This window comes from Trachemys scripta, chromosome 1 (genome assembly GCF_013100865.1).
Source record: "Trachemys scripta elegans isolate TJP31775 chromosome 1, CAS_Tse_1.0, whole genome shotgun sequence".
NCBI lineage: Eukaryota > Metazoa > Chordata > Testudines > Emydidae > Trachemys > Trachemys scripta.
The window spans coordinates 268052917-268076812 of record NC_048298.1 but is presented as its reverse complement, the minus strand read 5'-3'; the positions used below and the strand labels follow the sequence as shown (position 1 = coordinate 268076812).

Genomic DNA, 23896 nt, shown 5'->3' with positions numbered 1-23896 from the left:
AGACATTTCAGTTTGACCACATCGTAGAGCAGTAAATTGAATATCCTGGCAAATTTTGGCACACTTAAAACTTGAGTTAGGAGAGAGTGAGTGAGTGGTCATTTCCTGCCAAACGTCTGGTAGAGCTTTACACTAGGATAACTCTTCATCAGAAAGTTGATCAAATGTCATGCAATCACCCTGGAGGCAAGGCAGTCTCTTGCAGAGAGTTCCCAGATAACATAAGATTGTCAGCGGATTAACAGTATGTGCTGAATAAGTAACTCTCTAAATGGTCTTAAAAAATATTAGAAACATTACATACAAGTGATAGGTTTCTGACATAGACAGGTGGAATTATATACAGTGTATATATATACTTGCCTCAAATTGGTACACTGTGTCGTCGTGTTAGGAACTTTGATGCTGTTTCTCATATACCATATGACGTGAGCTTGTTCCAAATTAGTATGCATTTTGTTTTTATGCTAATGTATTATTCCTTGTTTACATTGTTTTGTATAAAGTTAATAGTTTTGTTGTCCTAAAGAGACAGTTTTTTTTAATACAGTAGAACCTCAGAGTTATCGGTCAACCGGACACCATGTGGAACCGGAAGTAATCAATCAGGCAGCAGTGGAGACAAAAACAAAACAGCAAGTATTGTAAGGCTACAGGGCTTCAGCCCCGGAAGGTTTGGGCTACAGCTGCAGGGTGCGGGGGATCAGGGCTCCAGGCATGGGGAGGTTGGCTCAGGGCTTTAGAACTGGGGGAGTGCCGAGGCTCGGGGCTTCAGTCCCTCAGCTCCGTTCACAGCTTCTACCCTGTGGGGGTTGCCAGGGCTCAGTGCTTCAGCCCTGTGGCTCCATTCCCAGCTTCAGTCTCTTGGGGATCATTGGGTCTTTAGTTACGAGGGGAATACCAGTTTCAGCCCTAGCTCTCCCCCTGTAGCTAAAGTCCCGAGCCATGACATGTCCTCCCCTACAGCTGCAACCAGGAACAGAGCTGTGGGGAACCCCGAGTTCTGACGACCTCCCACAGGGCAGAATCCGGGAACGGAGCTGTGGGGCTGAAGCTCCGAGCCCCCAGCACTCCTCCCCCCCCCCCCCAGGTCTAAAGCCTGAGCCCTGGTGCTTCCATGGGGCAGAAGCCCTGAAACCTCTGCTTGGAGCCCTGGCACTCCGAAAGTCAGAAGCCCTGATGACATTACCCCCTGCTTAGAGCCTTGACCTCCCGCCCCCACAGCTCCAGCTCCCTATGGCTGAAGTCCATAACCTCTTGTTCAGAGTTGCAGAACATTTCAGAGATACAAACAACCTCCATTCCCAAGGTGTGTCTAACTCTGAGGTCCTACCGTATGCTGACTTCTCTACTTCCATTCAAGGCCTCCTAAAATCCCCAAGCAAACTTATTTTTCTCTGCTTTCACCAGAGCCTAATTGCCCGCATTTAAATCAGCTGCAATTGGGTGTGCAGCATGGTATTAGTGTATGCCGATAGCACAGTGCATTTAAACATTTGAGTAATGTACATATGTCCTATTAGTGCACTGTATTGTTTATAGATTTGGTTCCCAACACCAAGATTCTCGAGTGCTACAACATCATAGGCATTGAAGCTTTTATAGTGAGAGTGCAGCTGAGATGGCATGGTACTCCGGTCCATATGTCTGATAGTAGAACCCTGAAAGCCATCTTTTATGGAGAACTGCAGATTGGAACTTAGTTTAGGTGTAGATCAAGAAAATGTTACAAAGACCTCTCGAAGCCACTCTCCAATCTTGTAGTGTTGAACTCAACACCAGGGAGTTCTTGGCCCATGACAAGATCTGATGGAAGCAGTTCTGCCACCTCAGACTGAAAGATTTAGAGAGCTCACTGATTGCAGCAATCAAGGAGAGTTGTGCAAGATGTAAAGCTAAAAGCAACACAGTTCATCAGCAATTGTCTTCATCTGTGACATTTGCAGATGAGGCTGCAGGTCCAAAACTAGTCTTTGGTTTCATCTCAGGATCCACAGTAAGTGACTGTAGCTCATATGCTGAACTCAACTGGAGACTCAATTGTTGTTAGAGAATGTGTCTTATACTATTAAAAATAGATTAGATCAATTGTTTCTTAACTGTAAGCTCTTCAGGGCAGGAACTTTCTTCCTGTATGTGAGGGACAGTACTTAGCACATTGGTGGATTACAAATTATTATAATATAAATAATCATACACAGAACAATATTTAATTTTTCTGGCATAAATGTAAATTATCTTCTAAAGGAAGAGGAGTTCACTTCCAACACAACTGGTATTAGGAACACCTTCAGACAGACTGAGTTTTACTGGATTCAGGACAGCAAGGCTATGGAGGGTCCTATCTTGATAAAAGCCATACCAAAATATAGTAATTGATATAAACAAACTGATGATCTTCAGTAATGTGGTTGCAACTGTGCCATTGAGACCTCATGAATATGCCTGTTAAACACCAAAAAAGCCCACAATTCTAATCAGATTGTGTTCTTTGAGCCACATGTCAAAATCCAGGCTTGAATATGCAATAATCACTGCAGAGTTATTTTGGTATGTTTTCAACACAATGTACTTAAAAGTTAATTTACTCCAACTTCTGTAGAGGAAATGGGAGTCTTTCATGGTTTCACAGTTGAGATTATTGGTAGATGTAATGTGAAATTCCTGTTGTAAATACTTGCTGTATTTGCCATAATGCTAAATAGAACTCTTAATTTTCTAATGTTTTTTATTCTCTTTGATAACTAGTTTATGCTTTTAAAACAGTTGCTTAACATTTTGTTAAAGATGCACGATTGTGAAAAAGTGCAGGTTGCATTATCCAAATTCTGGTATTTATATGTATAGAAGATTGCAAATCTCTTCATACCATGGCAGTTAAGTGACTAGAAGAGCAGTAGTGTGACATGGGAAATATATCGGCATGAATGACTTTCTGCCAGTGAAGATGAGAACAGGGCTTAGTGTCTGATATTTATGGCTCAGTTTTTCTGTAAATCTCTAGAAATTATTGGCTATTGGTGTAGTATAGCAATGTGTCATGTCTAAAATAAATGATCGAGGTGGCACTGTCCATCATACAGCATCCCAAAGTTGTGTGCATTTCTTCTTATTTCATGGTTGGTTATTTAGTTAAATGTATATGTATCTCTGTTCATTCTCTTCAGTGTGTGTAATTTATTGCCACAATTTTTTAGCCTAAACATTTATTATACTTAGAACTAAATGAGATGGTATTATTCTTAAACCCACCAACTTCTCAATTGTTTTTAATTTGAAATAGCATTGGGTTGCCTTTTCAGATTCATTTGGTTCTTTTCAATTATATCAGCTTGAGTGTAACATGAGCTCAGTGACTTTCATTTAGCAACACAGTTACTATTTAAAAACCTTGAGTATTTCCTACCAAGGTCTTTTTAAAATGACACACCCAGTTGTAGCAGCGTTCTTATAGTTCAATAGCTTTAAAATTACTAGAGTTACCTCAGTGAGATGTCAAATTTCAAATGTTATTGATACTAGAAATTCTAATATTGGGCTTCCTAGTTATTCAACTGCTATGTATGGTAAAGAATAGGGATTGTCTGTCTCATGTTGACAAATGCCTCCGTCAGAGTAAAATGGAGATCCAGCAGTGTATAACTGCTTAAAAAAATGAAGACCTTTTATTTTGAATGGGTAATACAAAATAAATGCTGGTGAATAGGTAAAAAATTAGGAAAAAAGGTAGTAAGCCAAAAATTTATGAAAGAATTTCCTGTGTTGTAAAGCTTAGCATTAAAGTATTCCAAGTGTGGTCTTTGAGGCATGACCAATGTTACCAACTTCTCGTAGTTTTATTGCAAGACTTGTAGTATTTGGTGGTTTTAGTAAAGCCCTGGCTCCTAGAGTCATGTGATTGTGAGAATCTCAGCTTTCATTTAAAAACATCAGTTTCTAGTTTCTCATGGTTGCAGAGAAAAGCCTGAAAAACTTGACTCAAGTGTACTGTAAATGTTCTAAAACCAAATGGCAAGTAAAACAAGAGGACAAATCTAAACCTTACAATTTTTTTCAAAAATCTTATGATTTTTTTTAAGCTGATTTTGTGTGTGTGGTTTCTCTCCCCCCCCCCCCCGCCTTTCGGGGAGGAGGGGCTGATTCTTTTCAATAGTTGGTGTTCAGTCATAAACATCTGACAGATAGAGAAAAGAGGAAGGATACACTAATGTAGAGAATAGAGAGAAATCTCTGGTTAGTGGGGAGAACTGCACTTGTGGTCTGTTGGCCTGTATGTTAGTATGGGGACAGTACCATTTCTCGCTCCCTGGCTTAGCATTGTGAGAACATTGTGGAGGCAATACACTCAGACTGTCTCCAGCAAATGATTAAAGGGGCCATCTGGCCAGCTCAAGGTGCATTGATGACATGATCTTCTGGGAATTACATCTGGTTCTCTGCTATAGGATATAGGTCTGTCACATCTTACACGCATTTAACATGCGCAATTTCAGCTTTACGTGGCCGGGGGGGGGGAGTGCGGGGGATTCCACCAGTGTGAGACACGAATCTGCTGTTTCCACTAAAATATTTTTTGGAGGGGACTTGACAGCAACAGCATGTCTTTAGGCCTGTGATAAGGTTCTCCCCTATAATAACCCTGGAGGGTTGGCAAAAAAAACCCAACCAAACCAAAAAACCAGTTTAAATAGTGCATCTGCCCTGGAGTGAGTGTGGGATGGGAGAAGCGAATCTGCTGTTCCCACTACAGTACTCAGTCCCCCTGTGCCTCTCCTACTGTGTGTATCTCACCGCACTGAGTGAGATTCTACTGTGCCTATACTGTTTAAAAATACATACTGTATAACATGGCCCCTAAACGCAAGGTACCTACTTCATCTGGGGCTCAACCGAAGAAACAGCGATGTGTTCCAACGCTGGAGGAAAAACTGGCTGTGTTGGACTTACTGAGAGACGGGATGTCCATCACCAATGTGGCGCGTAAATACAGCCGCAACGAATCTAGCAGCCGTGGCATTAAGTGCTCCAGTAACTGCTAAGGTGACGAGCCAAGTGCGTGATAAGACTTTAGTGAAGACTGAATAGGCATTATAAACTTATGGCTGGAAGACATGAACCGTAAATGTGTGCCTATCAATGGCAACATGTTGCAAGAAAAGGCTCTTAGCATCTATGCGCTGTTCAAACCTCCTGCCGAAGAGGGACAGCCTTCTGATAAGAAGGAATTCAAAGCCAGCCAAGGTTGGCTTAATAGTTTTAGGAACCGCTTCAACTCAAAAAGATGCAGACTACTGGTTAAGCTGCATCTGCCAATGAGGAGGCAGCAAAAGCCTACCCCGAACAATTAAAGAAAATCATAGAGGAAAGGGGCTATCTTCCAGAACAAGTTTTTAATGCTGACGAGACTGGGCTCTTCTAGAAAAAAAAAAAAATGCCCACCCACACTTATATTTTGAAATCAGAAAGACAAACCCCTGGCTTCAAAGCAGCTAAAGACTGTGTGACTGTGTTGCTTTGTGGCAATGTGGCTGGGCATTTAATAAAGCTGGGCTTGCTCTACAGGGCTGCAAATCCCCGTGCCCTAAAAGGCAAGAACAAAAATCTCCTGCCTGTGTTCTGGCAATCAAATAAAAAGGCTTGGGTGACGGCAGCATTATTTCTGGTTTGGTTCCACAAGTGTTTCATTGTGGAGGTCAAGCAGTACCTTGAAGAGAAGGGACTTGACTTTAAAGTGTTCCTGGCCACCCTGCGGCACTCCTGTTTGCGCATAACGACGTTGAAGTCGTCTTTCTCCCCCCCCCCCCATACCACCTCCATCCTCCAACCTCTCGACCAAGGCGTCATTAGCTGTTTCAAGGCCACGTATACGAGGCTTACATTCCCACGGATCCTTACCGCTATGGATGCTGATCCCAATGTTAATGTGATGGTGTTGGAAGTCCTTCAACATTGCTGATTGCATCACTTATATTAAACAGGCAATGGATGCAATCAAGCCTGTAACAGTCAATGCATGTTGGCAAAACCTATGGGAAGGCTGTGAATGATTTTAAGGGTTTCCCGACCATTGACAAAGAACTGCAACTCATTGTTCAGGTGGCCAGGCAAGTGGGTGGTGGTGGCTTCGTCGATATCCTCGAGGAAGAAATTGAGGAATTAATTGAGGGCCATAGAGAAACATTGACTAATGAAGAGTTAGAGGAACTGATAAAATCGTCTACAGAAGATGAAGATGAATAGGAAGAGCCAGCAACTTGGAATCTTCATAAATTTTCTGAAGTGTTCCAAGCTGCGAAACACTTGAATGGTTTAATTTCTGAATATGATCCTTCTATGGAACGAAGCCTCAAAATCACACATAGTATTACGGATGATTTGAGACGGTACCAAGAAATGTTTGAAGAGCTCAAGAGACAACAGCGACAGTTGCCAATTGCCATGGTTTTTAAAGAAAAAACAACCAGCAGCAGCAGAGCCTACACAATCAACTTCTTGAGCTGAACCAGAGCCAACCACTTTGTCTACGACTCGCGCTCCGTCACCCAAGCCTGGCCCATCGTCTCCTGGATCGACATCAAGCCCTGATGACTCAATAATAGTTTTGTCAGGGGAAGAGGAAGACTAATCATTGGAGTGTGTACAGTACAAGACTAGCAAGAATATCCAGGATGATTGGTGACTGTTCAGGTTTACAATACTGTTCTTTCTTTCTTTCTTTCTTTCTTTCTTTCTTTCTTTCTTTCTTTCTTTCTTTCTCTTTATTATATTCTGTACTGTGCATTGCTGTATACAATACATAGTACTGTACAGGATTGTATACACAAAATTGTACTTTATGGGTGATTTAAGGGATTTTCAAGGGTCATTTTGACTATATGCAGTTTTTGTTTTACGCGCTGACTGCGGAACGTAACCCCAGCGTAAGATGAGACAGACCTGTACTACAATTGGATTGGAGAATTCAGAATTAAATGCCCATAAAATGGGGATCCTAGAATATCTGCCTTAAAAAGAAAAGACCTCAAGCAAATGTGTGACTAAGTGGCTCAGTTATTTAATGTGCTATTTTTTCATTACTAGCAACTTTGAATTTAAACTTTGGTCTTATTGGTAACCACTACACAATGGTGCATTGGTGGCCATTTACATGACAGGATTGAGATATGTTGGCTGAGTTTGGTGGGGAGGCTGGTTTTGCTGTAGCTCCTTACTTTCACAGGAGCAAACATTTTAAGTAAGTTGGGATATACAACCTTTAATTATTCAAAAAACCACAGAACTGCAATTTCATACTTTTTAAATTTGTAGAACAGCGAAAATTATGCAATTGATGCATGCCACGTACTTCAGGATTACAAGTGGCATAGTAGTTAACCTCAATAGTTATTTACACCAATGTAAATCAGAACAAAATCCCCCTTAGCTTTAAATTTAATGGGGAAGAATCAACCTGAGAAGCTACAGATTAATTCAGTTTAAAATGAAAAGTTTAAAGGGAAAGATTTCACTGACTTAATGGTATAGACAAGTCGATTACATCAGAATATTACTTAACCTGAGACTAAAGTGCAATTGTTGAAACTTCATTCCCTCTGGGGCACCTGGCATTGGACACTACCAGAAGACAGGCTACTGAGCTAGATGGACCTTTGGTCTGACCCAGTATGGCCATTCTTCTGTTCTTTAAGTTTGAATTCAGATGAGAAGGAAAAATGTTTCTTACACATGGTTAAAATATATGTTCACTGTAGTAATTAAGCTTCCCAGTCACACTTCAGTTGTAACGAAAAACTCAGAAACCCCACTTCAGAACAACTCCAGAAACATCCTTAGGGGTTTCATGAATTGAGTGTTTATCTTCATGTCATTTACCACTGGTATTTTCATAAAAACATAAAACTTTAATACTTTACAGTTGGTAATTCTACTATGTGTATCAATGTCCATGCCATTTGAATCCTTGTAATGTGTAATTTTCATTAATATCAATGAGAAGTATGTACATGTCAAGAGAATGGAACTCATTGCACTTTGTGTAGTCTAATAGTATCATAAATCATAGTAACATTGGGTATAAAATATTCAAAGTTCATATGGTTAACATTCTTAAGTTTTGAGTCATTTATGGTTATAGGTAATAAAATATGCTCTGGACTTTGGATGTACATGTCAGGAATTAAATCTAGCTTTTCAGAGTAAATGGTATAGATATTAATCTTTTAAACTATTTAATCTTATTTATTTTATCTGAAGTCTCTTATAATTAAGATTAAGAGAAATTCTTAAGATTGTTGGATGTAGGTAATTCTGTAGGGTAACTTACTAATTAGTGATCCTTAGTAGTATCATGCTTATCTTGTGTTTTTTGTAAGCGATCATAGTCTATATATTGTTTGGTTACCTTGACTGTTATGTAAGAGTGTTCTGCTGCAAAAGCTGAAAACCGCAGCAGTTTAGTTGACGTCCGGAAATACTGAAAGGCTGAAGAGGTCTGAAAAATTCTGACCTAAAGTATAGATTGGGAATGGATGAGAGAGTAATTCAACTACTTTTAGTGAGGTTTATGGTGTCACCAGTCAACCCTTATTGGTATTTAAGTAGTTGGAAGTTATTCAACCAAATCTAACTGACATATAAGAAAAAAGGAGTAACTTTCTGCAAGAAGGAATTTATATGTTCAGATCAGGATTTCACACATGTTACCTTTTAAAAAGTACACGCCTGAGAACTTTAATTTAGGTAACATCACTATTACTAATTGGCTTTTATAGTGAATTTCATACATGAAGTCAATTGGAGTTAGGTGCTTAACTTAGGCTGTTTTGTGAATCCCTCTAGATGTATACCTGCGTCTTTAGGCACCTGAATTCGTTTGCAAATTTGACCTTCGGTCTCTTGCCATCTGAAAACAAATGGTATTTATAAAAGATTATGGGAGAGATGTGGGGAGGGAAATCCAGTTTGAAGAATGGAAGCTAATACTGAAGGGTGCAAAGGTGCATTATGGAAGTTGTAATCTTTTGGTGCTGGTACCTTATTTTAAAAAAATACATTGTGTGCCTTTGGGACTTGGTATGTTGAGTCTACATTATCTTTACAGGAGTCTATCTACTTTCTTGGTATGCATGCCAGACTATATATAAACTCTAGATACAAATTCAGTATCAGATTATCTCTAATTTTAAATTACCACTAAAACCCTGAATGTTACGGTTGTCTCTTCAATAGACAAGCCCACATGCAACATGAAGAACTGATTTAAAAAAAAAAAAAATCCACCTGGAGCTATTTCTTGCTTTGGGGAGAGCAGGGAGTAGAGGAGGAGGAGGAAAGACACTTGCATTATTTTCTGTACCTTTCCTATCTGCCAAGTAACAATGAGCAAGGCCCTATACTAGAGGAAAGTAACATTGGCCAACTAAGCTAAATGGTATGTCTTCCATTTGCAACACGTTATTTTCTGCTTCTAGTAATCAGTTCATATTTATAGTTTTTTACTTAATACAATTTCAAAATGCTTTCAAAGACAAAATTCTACCAGATTTCTTGTAATTTTTAGGCATATAATAGTTACCAAGACATTTAGCATGATTTTTGCTTCTAGTACTACCTGAAATAATTGGTATTACAAGAATAGCATACTAATTATTTTATGTAGTACAAATTGAAGGGGATTGAAATTTCTGTTCCCACCTTATTGCTGCTATCTTATCACGAGAATGTTTCACAAATGACCAAAAAAACCAACCAGTGTTGTGTAAATGAAGGTTGCCAAATTGATAGAAACATATAAACAACCTGAAGGGGCCCATTCTTTCCTTGTCACTGTTTGAAGAAAGGGCAGAGACCTGTTGTAAGCATAAGACTAGAGAACTTGTAACAGGTGTTGGATACAGAGGCAACATGCAGTAGTAGTGACACTTGATTCCTGTAAAAATGGGTAAGGTCTGTGATATTGACTCAGAATTGTATTATAAGCAATGAAGCGGCTAAGGATGATTAGTTAACTAACTTTTCGTGAGTAATATGGGTGATATTTCTTCTCCCATTTCCCTACCCTCCCAGAAAAGCTCTCCTGTAAATATACACTCACACCTGTGAACCCGATGTTGTAGAACTGCGTATGTGCCATTATTAATCCCTGAGCTGTACATGACAGGATATATTTAACTGGAAATAAAATACTGAGTCTGAAATATTTACACTGTTACATGGAATATTAAATTACAGCCAAATTTACTGGAGCCCAGTGAATAACTCACAATCAAAAACTGCTGAAAGAAGCTGGGCAAATCCATGAGGTAATAGTGTGTCCATTTTAATTCAGTACCCATGTCTAAGACTGTGTTCAAATGTTGCAGCACATTGCAGAAGATACTTTCAAATTGACTGTCCTCAGGGGTGATCAATATATTCATGTAAAACAGTGGTCAAATATACCTAGACCAGTTGGAAGTCAGGGTTTAGTTGCACAGTATTAAGGCTAGTAGCATTTGACTTTAAGATGTGTTTTCATCATAAATCTGAATAGCAAAGGCATTATCGCATACTTCTGTAAACTAATACTAATCCACGCCTTTTTTTAGTGTTGACTATGTCAGTCAATAGCTCTGTTTAACATTCTTTCACATGGTAACTTTCTGAAATGGTAGATATTTTTCCTGTCTAAAGGGAAACAATCCTTGATGAAATACTCCATTAATGGCAGAAAAACACAGCAGAAGTGGAACACGTGTATTTCAGCCTCCAGTTTTTCACACGCTAATAACTGCAATAATAACTTTGTATAAAAATTTGTCTTCAGTAGTATTATCAGAATTAAAAAACAAAATCTTCTCTGTTAAGTAGTTGCTAATGTGACAACTTTTATACAGTGTCTGTATATGTATTAAATACAAAAATATCTGCAACAAACTGCAAATTTGAAACCAAATGTGTAGGTCTAAGGATGGATGTGTGCAAGAGATACACAGGAAGAGAGACCGAAGTAATTAAATTAGAAAAAAGCAATAGGGGATCAAAAGTAAGATTTTTGGAGGGAGAAGGAAGGAGAAAATACAATGGAGAATATTGAACAGAAATGAAGAAAATACAAGGGGGTGAAATGAGAAAATAGGAATGAGAGAACAGAGATGCTGAACATAATGCAAGAAAAGATGCCTTATGATCTATTATAGGAAAGAAAAGGTTGAAGTGAAGCCAGAAAGGGAAAGAGAGATAACAAAAAGCAAAGATTGACTGTCTTGAAAATGTTAAATAAAAATCCCATAAGCAAGATGCTACAACTGTTTTTCCTTCAAAATTGCAGGAGGGATTAAGTTGAATGAGCATTTTTCATGTCTATTTTTACCCTGGTGACTAGATTTAGTCTTCCAGCTATGGGGTATAATTAGTATGCTATTCTTGTAATACCAAACATTTTTCTTAAAAATGAGTGAGAAGGGACAGGGAAAGGTGAATGGAAGAACAAACTGCGGCACTATGAAAGTTGTATGACAGTGCTCAGCACCTTGCAGGAAGGATGGTATAGCAGCTGGAGACTCGTCAATGTTGCTACTACTAGTGGAACTGAACCGGTGTTAGCAACAGCGGGACATTTCTGAAAAACTTCCATTATGTGTAGGTAAGGCAATGTGTGTAACTCCACAGTGCAACAGATGTTAACAGAAACTTAAAAACCCAATAGACTTTTTGTCTGCACTTTCACAGAAGCAAACTTAATTGCTCTTCAAGATTTGCTAACTTTTTCACATGGACAAAATGGATAATCCTATTGGGTTTTTTGCTTGTGTATAATTTGTTTTTTAATGAAGAAAAGCTTAGCTTAGTTACTATGTGATATTTATGGAGTAAGAACCAGACAAGCTAAATATTTAAATTCACAAAACCTTAACTCACTGCTGAGCTAGTGTGTGTCTAAAAAATTTTATGCTTAAATTTATATATTTTCCTCTGCTCCTTTATGATTTGTTTTGTATCTTTTAAAATTATTGCTGCTGATCTCTGGCCTTGATGCTACTATGTGAGCTCTGAGAGTTCTGTCCTAACTTTGAGTGCTTATGAATGTCTGTTTCTTATCCTCTTCCTATTTTCTATTTCTCACCTCCTTCCCCTATTAGCTAGCCTGAGTCTGAGATACTTAATACTTCTTGCAGGATGCTAAGCATCCTCAACTCCCATTTGCTTTTAGTCCCTAATAATCCATTTTAAAGGGAATATTCCTAGTAGGAGACAGACATGCATGGGGTCTCTTGAGCTGCTTTTTTAAAAAATCATTTTGCTTCTGTATATTTAAAGCTTTTTTTGGCTAATTTTCTGGCTTTTAACTCTCACGTGAAACTCTAAGAGGGCCATTATTGGGCAATATTATCTTACTAGGCTGAAAACTATGTAGGTAAGAGTGTAGCTTGTGTTCCACCCTTACAAAGTTTTGCAATACTCATCGCTACAGTGACTAAGCCACCACACAGTTGCCATGTTGGTGGGCATGGCATCACAACCTAGATAGAATGGAATAGAAAGCATGAGGTAGTTGCAAAAGTGGTGATTTCAAAGGGTAATGGCTTTTTTAACTTCAATCACTGAGCTTTTCATATGCAATTTTAAATTGATAATAATAGATGCATAGTACATTTTCTGTATTTTCCAACTGTTTTACAGTGGCAATAGATTCCTTGTGTTTTCCTTCCATTTCTCTTTTTTAACTTCTCTCCTTTCAAACTGTTTTGGTGGTCTTCAAAGGAACTGATACCTTATTAAAATGGATCTAGGAACTAGAGAGAGTCAGATTATCCAATTAATGTAGCCCTTTATGCTGTTTGCAAATCAATTCTGATTTCTGTATACCGAACAAACATCAAGCAATGAGGTTTTCATGAATTGTTCTTTCAATATATGCTATTCAATAGTCCTGTTGCAAAACTGGCCAACTTAATTGCTTGGTAATTTTCTGGATCCCGATTGGATGTCTGAAACATTTTAAAGAAAATTGTGAGAGTGGCACATCCAGCCTAATGGAGCCAGTAGGAGATAGGTGGAAGAATAGACTAGGCAGAAAGAGAGGGACACTGAGGGACCTTCGTGGAACAGGAGGCACCTACTGCACAAGTAGGGGTCAGACTAGGTGAGGGGTGGGATTTTCAAAAGCACTTAAGTGATTTAGGAGCATGAGTCCCTTTGAAAGCTTATGGCTTGTGCTTTAAAGTCACTTACAAGATTTTGAAACTCTCATCCAAGATGTTTTTCAGCTCTAACTTCTGTGGGTATGTCTACACAGCAGTGGGGAGGTGGGATTCCCTGCTCAGGTAGACACGCTCCAGCTCTTTCTTCAAGCTAGTGTGCTAAAAATAGAAGCATGATCCAACCCCCAGGTACATATTCTGGCAACTAGCCCAAGCCATTACCTGTGCCACCATGGCTGCACTGCTATTTTTAGTGCACTAGCAGAGCTAGCCATGTGTATGTCTACCTGCAATTGTTAAATGTGCTACAGTACTAAGAATAATGCGATAGTTGTCTTTGACGATCTCAGTAAAATCAGTGTAGGGAAGGAATATAAATCTCTCAATCTAGACCAGTGTGAAACTTTTTTTTTTTTTAGTAGGTATGACTGGCTCAGAGTCACTCACAGGAAAGTGAATGTTTGTCATAAACTCATAGAAATGTAGTTTTTTAGAAAAACTTTCTTGTACAAAACCATTTTAACCTTCTATTTATTAACGCTAGAGAATACCAATAACAAATTAGCAGAAGTGGCTGAGATTACAGTCTACAAATAAGCAAAAAACTATTTTCACATACTTTGCATCCAACATCATAACTTGTAATAAAGTTTGCTCTTACAAAGTGCAGTGATTTCAAAAGTTTTTTTTTAAAACCAACTTAAGCACTGGGTAGACATTTTCAGATCACACATCAGATGGTTAAGCAGAAGGCACACCCACCCAGACTGAATAAATACAGAATGAGAGGCATTGCTAATGAAACATGTCTTCAGTGCTGTCATTCTGCAAACCACAGTCACTTTTGCTATCCAAAGTATTTTACTCTTTGAAATCTAGGCTGTGTGCGCTTCGGTTGGGTGTCTATTGCTGATGGAAAATCTTACAAAGGTCACTGAGCTCCAAGGATTTACAAAGAGTATTTGCCATTTCATTCTCTTCTCTCTGCCCCTTCATAGGTGAAAGCCTTGCAACTTTTTCACAGAAATAACTGGTTTAACTGTTCTTGTTCTTATGTGTTTGTCTTATTTGGCCCATTTTTGTTTATATACAAACTGACCATGAACCAATCTGATTTCCTCAGTTTATTCTCACAAAGATGAATGAATAATATATTCAACAACTTTGTTCCTGTTAATCATAGCAAATCTGTTCATGAATAATTTAATCAATTTAGCTCCTACAGAGAATAGAGTAATATTTGTCACAAATCGAGTCACAAATTTATTGGTAAATGTTTTCCATGATTCAAACAGTTCTTTGCAATTGTTCATATAGCTACGAGTTCTAAAACTGAGTTGTTCATGAACTGCTTACATCAAATAAATCTTGGAGTATTCGTAGTCAGAATTCAATACTCTGGCTGTGTGACTAGACCACCTATGTCATATAGGATGACTTTTGTTCCCTTTTGGAAGATATAAGCTTCACATATATGAGCAAAGCTTGAATAAGTCATTGAGCCTTTGGCTCTTTGAGAGTGTGTGTATGTACCTGGAAGAAAGCACTTCATTGTGGGAAGAGAGAGGCCAAGAGATAGGAGGCCTGGAAAATTTGGGGCATTTTGAAATTTCTTGTCCCCTGTTCCCCAAGAAAAGGATTATATTTGCTATATATTTGAACTCCATTATTTAAAATGGCTGTTTCTTCCTGACTGAACAAGGGAGAGAGGAGCTAGATTTATTGGTCACTGGGTGTAGGGGCATGCCAGCACTGCTGGTGGAAATATGATAATTTGTGTGAATAAAAGCTCCTCCCAGAATTTTCAGAGAAAAGCAAATATGTTTAAGGCCCCCACTTTTTGATCCGATTTAATTGCATGTAAGTTTGGCATGTAGCATTTAGTGATCACGTTCACTAATTTTCCTACTATTTGCCCAGCTCTGTTCAGAGGAGACTGGGCTTCTTGCAAACTAGAATGAAGTGTAGTGAAAATGGTAGAAGGAAACTTGTTAAATAAATATCTTCCGGCTTTATACATCATGGAATTTTTGTGCCAGTTATTTCAGGTTACTTCAAGACTGGTACCTGATTTATTGTTAATTCTGACATGCTAGGTGTTTGACAATGGGGACTTTTTGAGTACCTTGGGTGCCTAAATTAATTTGTTAAAATACTCTAGTCTCTTAGCATCACTCTTAGATTTTACAAGGGGCAAAGGTTTGTGTGAAATCATTTCAAAATCTTGTTCCAGTTCTGCCCTATATTCCCCTCCTTGTGTTCATCTCAGCCTCTTGAATCCTTACGTGCAATCTAGCTACAGTTTCCAATAGCCTTCTCTGCTCCTCCCGCTGTCTGAAATAGCCTTCCTGTATCTCTCCATATCTTTTCAGATCTCTGCTGAAGATGCATCTCTTCTGATGTTGTTGGTTATTTTTAAAGAGCCTGGACATATGCTAGCCAACTCACAAAACAAGTAAAAACATGAACCCAGCTTCAAAGAGCACACAATCCAAGTATAATATGAGACAACAAGTGAAGGATGCACGCAACGAGTGTTTGAAGGATATTACAGAAGAGAGAGAGTGTCAAAAGATCACATAGTTGCTTGTTAAGAATCACTTTTTAAAGAAAAAATTACCTGTCTTTCCCAAAACTCACTATAGAAGAGATGGTAAGAGTAAGCTTGTAGGCAGGATTTGAAAGTTGTGAGTAGTGACTTTGGAAGTAGTTTGAGGGAGTGTGTTCTAAGCGCGAGGGACAGCTTGGAAGGAGGAGGTATCCACATTACAGCTGGATCACAGGGAATGCAGGGCCAGGAAAGGAAACACCTTTGTTGATGTGAGCTGCAGATCCTCTGGTCTGTTAATCTCTCTTGCCATTATTTAACCATGTAAAGAGTTTTGTAATGCAATGAATTTGAAAGGTACTAAAAATAAATGTGTAAATACTGTAGTATATTCTGTTCACTGTCCACTAAAGAAATGAGTTCTAGTAGTCCATGGAAAATAACTTTTTTGGTGTGACTTTTACTAACTGCCATACTAAAAGCCTATGCTGTCACTGTAATATTATCTAAAATTCTTTTGATTCGATGAAAAGGGTATATCAGGAAACTTTGGGCTTAGATTTTCTGTTTGAAGAGAAGGAAGCTTAATTCGAGAGCAAAATGAAGAGCTTTTCAAAAAAGACATAATACATTTTCATTAGTTTTACCAGGAGGATCTCAAAATTAATTTTGTCTAATCTCAAATTTAAGCATTTTGAGTATGGTATGAATTCTAAGTAGATTTAAATGAGCACAGAGTTAAGTTAGATCTCTGATGTATTCAAATTTGCATATCTTAAATATTCTAAATCACATACAATCCTGTGATTCAGAATGAGGCTTTAAAATCCACAGTCCTGTCAGCTCTGTATGGATGCTGAAGATCGTATGGCACTACTTACAAGGGTAGGAGTTTTTGTCCAAAGTACTTGGCCACAATTTCTCCTTTTGTCCTCACCCAGGGTAACAACTGCATCCCCATTGGCTCTGCTTTCTTGATGGTGGTAGTTTCCTGCTTGGATTTCAGTGGTACTCTATGTATACAGAACAAATGTTCAAAATATGGGGTGCCTAAAGAAAGGCACCTAAATAAATGGTCTGATTTACAGAGATGGTGCAGTGCCTGCATCGCCTTTTGAAGTCCATAGGAATTCAAGTGCCTAAATACTTGAATTCATTGTCCATAGTTTGTGAAACAATTTGGGATTCTTTAGGGTGAAAGGCTTCATGCAAATACAAAACGGCTTAGTAATATGTCAGGTAGTTAGCTGCAGTATATGTTTTCTAAAATATACGCTGTACTATATTTTTCTCAAGCAAAGGGCTTTTATGTGGAGTGTTCAGAAATACAGATACATATGGAAGTTTTGTCTTACATTCATGCAATCAAATTATATATAACGCTTTTATGTTACTCCTTAAGTTTGCACTTCAATCTTGAAGTTTCATGTTCAAATTTATGTTGAAGGGGCTGTGATAAGATAAGCAACTTTCATCATATCATCTTGTGGAATAGTTTGCATACCAAATATTTTTGAGGCATATATCATTCCATTGGTCCAATATATTTGAAACCTTACTCAAAGAATAACTCCTCCTGAACTGTGATGAGGGATTTAACACTAATCCCCTCAGTTCTCAAAGGTACCATATATTCCTTGCAGACTCCAAAAAATATCACACGCAACAGATGGTTTGTTATATCATGAGATATTCTGCTATGAGAAAAAATTAAAATGATAAAGGATGATGCTTGCATGATATATTCTGCAATCTGGGCAATCCTTTGTTGAGAATATGGAAAATAACCATACTCTATAAAACTGGTAAATCATGCTAATTTCTCTCATTAATATAATCTATGTTGATAATGGTTATATCTTTCCTTTGATATATAAAACAATTGCTGAATAACTTCTAGAACTTTAAAACTTTTTCCCATAAGCCTGCATTTCAGTACATTATTTTTAAAATACACTACTGGACCCAGCGTGGTGACATTTTAGAGTTGACTAGCCAATGTACTAACAAGTGAGGAGCACACCTGCCCTGGCAGGAGCCATGGGCTAGATAAACAAATAGGTTGTGGGTGTCATGGATCAGCTCTCCACTCATTCATTGTCATGAAACAGGAAAAGGAGGATGTATTAGGCAAGTATTTAATACATTTTTAGCATTTAATTCAATTTAGCGGCTTGTAATAAGGAAGTCCAACACATTTGTGACCAGTCAATTCTTTTTACAACAACCGTGGTCCATGTACCACTGTCTGAGAACTTCTAGTAACTATTTTCCTTCTCTAACTGCTGTGATTGTATGTGGTGACTGTAAATCAACTGTATGAAGAATACAGTATTTGTTCCTAATGAACATGTAGAGAGAACCTGGTTAATGCTTGTATATGTATAATAAGATTAATCTATCAAGATGACAGTTTTATGTTTGCTTTTCTTCCCAAGTTCTTTGCATCCATGTCATGGCACCAAGAACTTCCCATACCATTCTTTCCTCGTGCGCTTTATGCTCTTCATCCTTTGGGCCAAGGAGCATATGGGTTCTAGCTGGAGCCAGACAACCTTATTCCTTAATCAGCTTTAGAGGTTAAAATTGAGTGACACCATACAATTTATTTTCCATTGGGCTGGTTGAATTTCTTCTCTGTAGCACTTCCAGCCCACTGGGTAAAAGAATAGGGCTAGAATTTAACCCAGGTCTACCACAATGCAGAGTACTCGCTGGGCAAGTAGGTCTCTGAGCTGGCCTCCCTGAGTTATTTCCAGAAATGTAATTTTGTTTTAGATATACTAAGAACCACAGTTGTAAGTCTAATAAGAGGAAAACAGTGGATTAGTTTTATCAGACTGGATGTATTTTCAGGTTTATGATCCGATCTCGGATTAGAAGTTTTAAATGACTTTGGATGATAAGAACTTGGCTGTTAGTGAGTCAGTGAGTATTGGCCCAGTAGCATATGGGTGATGAACCATTAATTACTGATGGGCTAAAAGTGGTAAATGATAGGATGCCAGAGAGCTTGTGCCCCGCAAACACTTAAATAGGAAACAAGGCTGAATTTAACTGCATGTGACACTAATCCTTGAATATCCTGAGTTCACCCTCACCTATTGTAATTCGTGAATGGCAGATTTTGTTGTTTGCTCTTCTTTTGATTTTATTTAATTTAGCAATTTCTCATAAATAATGACACAATTCACAGTTTTCTAAGGAAGCCCTGAATCTTTCTGGGCCCATAGTCCCAGATGAGAGCCTTGGGATGCCTCTGGCTCTTAGCTGCATCAAAACAAACTCCACCTTGCATGTAGAAATGTTATTTGTATGTTGTTGGAAGAAGGCTTTGTACCTCCTCTCCTCTCCCGCTTTTCTTGCCATGGACTAAGGGCTCGTGTATCTGGGAAAGTTGGTACGTGACAAGCTAGGGTGTGACTTGAAAGCAACTTGCTACTGCACATTAACTCCATGTGGACACTTTTTGCAGACTGAGTGACCTCATGGGGTTTTGCTTAAACATCCAAAATGCATTAAGTTAATGTGCATAAAGGTACGTAGTGTGGAGTAGTTAGTGTGCACCAGCACGTTTTCCCAGTGTAGGCAAGCCCGAAGTCTCACCCAGCCTCTGGCTGCGAAGGATAAAGCCACTAAGAAAGCTTGGCTCTTGGGAAGGTTAGCATACACTTTCCTCACATATGTGTTTTTGCTTCCGTGAGCTTGCAAGACCTATGCTTATTTTGGCTAGACTGTGGTAAAAGCTTGCAGATGACCAATTGTAGCTTCTGTGTAAAGTGTGAATGCCTACAGCACCTTTTTTCCATAGGATGAAAGCTTCCTAACTTAGGGCCTATTTTGTGCTCCCATTGAAGTCAATGGGAGTTTTGCTCTTGACTTCTGTTAAAACAGGAGCAGGACCTTGTGTTCCACTTCTTTCGCAGGGCAAGTAGAAATAGCCTGTTTTTAGTGGTATCTTAATTATGATGTTAGGTTTTTTTCTCAGTCAGCACTTTTTTGGCACAAATTACCAAATATGGATGATCTCACATCCATATTTATTTGGCTGGGTCTGTTTGCCCATGCTAATAATTTGGTTTAACAATTTTTGTTACACTTTCACTTTACAAAAGACTCTCATGTGACTGACAGCATATTTTGGTTTCAGTTGTTTGGGGTGCTGAGAATACATATAGTTTTGCTTCATACAACTCTAATTTTGAAGGTACATGGCCAGAGTAGTCCCCCCTGCCCCACACACACCACTTTCTGGCAATCTGACAAGGTAGATACTTGGACTTTTACTCATTCTCTCACTCTTTCAATAGAGGAGCATTCATTTTTCCAACATTGAGAATTTGGCCAGAAAACCTGCCCCTCAAATTTTAACATTTGGAGCATATGTTTAAAAATATCCTTTATCTGATTGGCTGGTTTAAGTCAAAGGTAAGTGCTTCCATGTACCCTAAAGCACTTTAGATTGACTGTTTCACTGGAGAGCTATTATGTTTCCAGCAGAAAAAGAGCAACTTTCTCAGTGACAATGACCAATTAAATTTAGCAATGGATCAAATGTTAGAACTGACTGAAAATTACAGAAAATTCAGCTCAGGTTGCTCACTTCTTTAACTTGCTCCATTACACACAGATGATGCAAGGGCTGAGATCAGCATGTGAGATTTGCAGCAAATGTGGAAATATTTGCTTATTTTAGCTTGTTCTTGTTTAAGCAAAATGGGGCACGATAATTGTTCTCTGCCTTTTTGCAGGGGGATTAGAATTCATAGTTTTTGTTTGTGCAATAGTTTTACTGTTTACATTATGATTTCAACATGAACCACTTCAGAGAAACAACTTCTGTCCAAAAAGGAAGTTGAACCCAGAAGGCAAGTCAATGAAAATCTGAATTGTGGAATGTCTGATTCTGACTCAAGTCTCTGCCCATAAATAAAGAGGCAAACAGGGAAAACCTAAGGCAATATGAAACTTGAATATTTTCCTTGTGGTCAGTTACTTTGTCTCGCTCTGTGCATATGTGATTGAAACCAAATTATTTGGTTCTTTTTTTAGCTTATGGAGCGAAGGTTCAATTTGAGCTTGCCTTTACTTTATGATTATTCTGACCTCTTTCCCGCTTGCTCTCTTCTCTTTGCATATATGATAATATTTAGTGGTTGCTCAAGTAACTCAAATAAACATGAGGAAAATAGGGGAAAGTTTGAAAAAGGAACTATAAAATTGTTAATATTTTGCCAAAATATTACCTGTCAAATTTGGAGACTAAATTCAACAACTGAAGTGTAGAACAGAAGGATTTAACCGTGACATAAAGATAAAGCTCAGCACAATCTTAACTATGGAGTTGTTTTTGATGCTTCCATATCCATGACACTTGTGGAATAAATTATTTACTTACCATCCTTGACTTGTCACCTGCACTCTGTCCTTTCTTTAAATAAACCAGATCGACTTCCAAGATTCTTGTTCTGTCAAGAATTTTCCCATAGCTGTCATCATTTTGGAAGAACCTATCACAAAAATGTATTTCTTTATATGGCAACAGCCTAGATTTCAGTAAGATCAGGATCTGAAAATTACTTTGTCCCATTTCTGGGACTCTTACATTGAGTCTTTGACCAATGATGCCTATTCAATTCAGTATTTCATGAACCATCAGGTGCTGTAAATAAATATATCTTTCCTGGAGAGTTGGGAATCTTGGTTTTCCAATAGTAGAAAACTTTCATAGTTAGCCAAGCAAACAATCTCCTCTGAGCGTTTAAACTACTGTGCTGTCTCTACATAAATCCGTAACTACCCAGCAGTGAAGCAAAGAAAGGTTCAGACTTAGCAACATTCAGAGTTGCTATAGTCCTGTGTGCTATAATAAATACAAGTTACCATCAACTGCCACTCTTTTACCCACAGATACCTACAGAAATAAAATATAGCAGAAATTATCAATCCAAATAAGCAACCAAATGCTTATAACTTACTTTAGAATAGTTTTTCAAATTGTAAGCAGTGACTTTTTTCTTCAGTGAGGGCTTAACATTAAAAGTTTAAATTATTAATATCTTTGTACACAACTAAAATAGCTGATTAAGTTTTTAATGTGTATATTCCTTCACCTGCTTTCCTACTACCAAAGTAACAATTAACAAATCTACATCTGGGTACAGACCAAGCAGGGAGCCTCAACAGATTTTTTTTTTTTTTAGTCTAATCTGTCTAGGTTCTGATATTGTGCTTGTCACAGTGGTATCTGAACAACTTTTAGTAGATATAATGAAAGAATATAGGTGGATGAAAGGAAAGCGAATTTGCAATTTTAACTGTAGTATCCACCCCATTCAAGCTAATTGTTTCACACTGCAAATATTTTAATCAAAATCTAAGAGCAGAAATTAAAGTAAAAGCACAGCACTTATATTTTCATGATTCAGAAGAAATATTAAACTTAATATAATGGCAGCAAAACAATGCCAGCAGGCAGAGAAATTGAATATTGGGATTGTTTTGACAAATTCTACCTGCAAGTTGCCATGATTACTCTGATTTAGACAAAGTAAATGCTGTTTTTTTCTTACTCATAGTGGTATTTTTATGATATATTGTGTTGAACTTCTGCCATACTTCTGTGCTAATCCACAACTATACCTTTATGGGTTATGCCTGTAGTCAATAATCGCAGTACCTGATTTAACACTTAATTTGATATTTATAGTTTTCGAAGAGGCCCCATAAATAAGTTGACAGTCTGGTTTGGGAGGACAACAAAGCACTGTAATTTAGATAGTTGCAGTGCCTTGTGTGGATATCAACAAAGTCTTTAGATGATCAACTTTTTTTTTTATGTCAATAGTGGATTATATGGTCGAGCTGGAAAACATACCTGAGAAAATAAATACAAGGAAAGTTATCATGGATGGAGATTAGTGGAAAACCATAAGGATCTTGTATTGACTTTGAGGAAGGAATATGGAATCTGGTTATATAATTTGAAAATCACTGACAAAGCAAAAGGCAGTCAAAAAAAGAGATAAAGGAAATAAAATTTATGGTAACTTAAGATGCTTGGGAAGACAGGGTTTATACAATTCAGTACAGAGAAATGTCAACAATCAGAGGAAGGCCAAAAGGGGGGAAAAAAAAAAGTCCTCAAATAATATTCTACAAATACTTTGGACCAATGTTTTAAAAGATCTGTGAAATAATAGGATGTACCAATAATGGCATGAAATGTAATTTTATTGGAGCTAGTTAATAAAACATTTAATGTGATTAAAATTACTTGTTTATAGAAATGTTGAGCAACTCTGTTTTATCACTGAGTAGACAACTAGTGAGTAGTATGCATTAACATGAAGTTCAGATATGTCCCATAAAGTTAAACCGTTTATCTGAAATTTGGAGAGCTCTTCATCATCCATGCAAGTCTGAGTCATCTTTCCATCTTTTAACTTGCTATCTTTAGAAGGAGGCATTTCTTGTGAAAGTAGGGTGCTGTACTGGTGCTGTTGGCCAAAATGACTGGCATGTGGCTGACTGCAACAAAGAACCTAGTAGTTAGAAATAGAAGAAAGTTCAATAAAGTATTTGATATAAATACTAGGTCTCAGGGGTTTCCAGAAGTTGATGTTAATAGGTATTGTGCTCACAGCGCAGAGAGAAAAAGAGCATGTGATTTGGAGTATTACTATTACAGTCACAAAGATCTTTAAGTGTGCCAGAAAAGAAGAATTAGACAAAAAGCAAAGCAGAGATGTAGATGGACACCAGTTAGGGTTGTATGAAATATGTGAACATTTTTTTCAGTATTATTTACCCATTTGTTGCATATGGTTTTAATGAACAGTGGTTTCCTTGTCACTGAATTTTGGGGGGGGCTGAAACTTTTCATATTGCTGTCAGGCACCAAGCACCAAGACATCATCAAAACTTGGTAGGCCTAAAATTAGGTGCTTTAGTTTTGTGGAGGTGACTGTTCTGTGTAAACCTGCAGATGCTGCCTCATGATGTCTCCACATATTTTCAGAACCCGAGTAAAGAGGCAGAGCAGAGGGAATGCACAGCGTAACTATGCAGGCAAATCTGTTCAGTTCACTCAGCTGAGAAGCTGTGTTTTTCTGTAGGGATCTCAAGGTCTGGATAATTAAGAAAAATATATAGCTTAGAGCCAGTC

The 23896-nt window shown here is 38.0% G+C and overlaps 1 protein-coding gene across 17 annotated transcripts in view; it reads left to right on the top strand.

Annotated features, from left to right (window-relative positions):
- LMO7 (LIM domain 7) overlaps positions 1–23896 on the top strand; it is an 88277-nt gene that overhangs the window by 4261 nt on the left and 60120 nt on the right. The window lies entirely within an intron of this gene.